Source organism: Microtus ochrogaster, unplaced genomic scaffold, assembly GCF_000317375.1.
Source record: "Microtus ochrogaster isolate Prairie Vole_2 unplaced genomic scaffold, MicOch1.0 UNK65, whole genome shotgun sequence".
NCBI classification, from domain to species: Eukaryota; Metazoa; Chordata; class Mammalia; order Rodentia; family Cricetidae; genus Microtus; species Microtus ochrogaster.
Window position 1 is genome coordinate 2,116,402 of NW_004949163.1, and position 2,520 is coordinate 2,118,921.

The window sequence follows — 2,520 nt, forward strand, 5'->3', positions numbered from 1 at the left end:
AGCCAGTGCAGGAAGTTATGTGTCCAGAAAACTCCAAGGCTAAGCTGGAATGAATCTGTGTGACGCCAGCCTTTCCTTGAAATCCCCACATTGTACGTTGACTGTGGCTCATAAGGCCATTACAGACACGATTTTTTATAGTCCTTTTGGAGCCATAAACAAGTGTGGTATACTCACCCTGTAACAAAGCCAAAGCAGGGATGAGAATCCTCCAAATGCTGGAATATAGACTACAAGATTCCAGCTTGGCCTAGGAGTTAGGCTAGTGGGGGACTCGAGGAAATATTGGTCCCTCTCAGGACTCTGATGGAATGTAGAAAAATCTACATGGAGTATGTATAGCAGAGACTGAGAAATCATGGGATCTGGACACTCACCTGGCTTGGTGCTGTGAAATCCTACTGAGCTTTTTTATGGCAGTTGTTGTCAAACAGTGGGAATCAACCATCCCAAAGACCATTTGCAGCAAAGATATGTCTGTGACAATTCACAGCACCAGAAAAAATTCAGTTAGCATATTTCTGTTCAGATTCATAACAACCACAAATTGTAGTTAGGATGTCTCAATGAAAATAATTTTCTGAGTTTTGGTCACCAGAACATGAGAAACTTTGCTAAAGGGTTGCAGCATGAGGAGGGTTAGAAACTATTGTCTTTGGTTCGTTATGAAGTATGTGGTATACAGGCTGGAATGCTCTGCATGAATAGAAATTGTGTGTTCAATGCCTTCATCATGGTCTCTGTCCTGAGAAAGTGGGGACAACAGTGGTGGTGACTCAAGAGGCTTTGGTCTTGTCCATTCCTCTGCGGTATATGCGGGCATCCCCAGAGGATGTGGATTCCTTGCGTGAGGGCAAAGCTTCTGAAAATATCTGAGGATGTCTGACTGTGAACCATAGGATCCTGGGTAATTCTATATGATTAAAATTTGGGGGTGAGAACCAGAATGTCCCATTAAGGGGTTCAGGTTAAAAAATTGTGCAACACCATTGGGCCACCTAGTGATGGACAGAGAAATGGAGGATGAAAATGTGTCTGTGCCTGTTTTGGGATAGGGGAGGAATTGTGGGTCCCCACAGAGCATGCTGAGGGGATAACACATGAACATGAGAGGAACCAGGTTCAAATATGGCTTGGCTGATGCACATGTTGTGAGACCAAGGAAAGACCCTACCCTATGCTGGTGGCCTGCAGTCATATGTCCTGGTTTCATCATACTGGACTGGCCTACAGAACCTGGGTCCTCAGCCCTGCTTTGTGTTGTGTTCAGGGGAAGCCATGTTAGTTACTGGAAATCTCCACTTGTTGGTCTAGTGTACAAGGTGTGCATAGCCATCTAGACTGAGAGAATGGAAACATGGCCTGTGAAGGCAGTTCTGAGATAAAGTGGATCTCAGGATAAGGGTGATCTGTGAGAACCGGGACGAGGGGATTATATGAGGAGATGTGAACACATGGATCTCACTGCTCATAGCCTGAGTGCCTGATGAACTGTGCCACCCAGGCCTAAGAGCGTGAGCCAGTGTAGTAAGTTGTGTTTCCAGAAAACTCCTGGCTGAATTGGTATGAAATTTGTGCAAAACCAGCTATTCTTTAAAGTCTCACGTTGAAGGTGGACTGTGGCACATAAGTCAGTTACAGGACATAAATTTGCATAGCCCTTTTGAAGCCACCAACATGTGTGGTATACTCACCCTATAACAAAACCAAAGAAGGGATGAAAATCCTCAAAATGCTGGCAGTTAAATTCCAATATTCCAGCTTAACTTAGGAGTTTATGGTAGTGGGTGAGTCGTGAAGATATTGGTCCCTCTCAGGACTCTGCTTGTGTGCAGAATACATGTACATGGTGCTTGTGTAACAGAGACTGAGAAATCATGGGACCTGGACACTCACCTGGCTCGGTGCTGTGAAATCCCACAGAGCCCTTTTATGGCAGTTGTTGTCAAACAGTGGGAATCAACCCTCCCAAAGACCATCTGCAGCAAAGACATGTCTGTTACAATTCATAGCACCAACAAAATTGCAGTTAAGATATGTCTATTATGATTCATAGCATCAGCAAAATTGCAGTAAGGACTTTCCAATGAAAATAATTTAACGGGTGGTGGTCACCAAAACATGAGAAACTTTGCTAAAGGGTCACAGCATGAGGAGGGTTGAAAGCCACTGTCTTTAGTTCTTTATGAAGTAGGTGGATTACAGACTGGAACACTTTCTATAAATAAAAGTGTAAGCCCAATGCCCTCATCAAGGTCTCTGTCCTGGGAGAGTGGGGACAACGGTGATGGTTGAATATCCTGGTCACTCAGGAGGCTTTGGTGTTGCACAGACTTCTGGACCATACTCAGGCATCCCTAGAGGATGTGGATGCCATGGGTGAGGGCAAAGCTTCAGACAACCCCTGAGGATTGTCTGACTGTGAAACAAAGGAAACCAGCTGATTCTAAATTGTCAAATTTGGTGACAGTGGGGCCATAAATGCCTAAATACAGTGGTCTGTTTCAAAATTAAACTGTG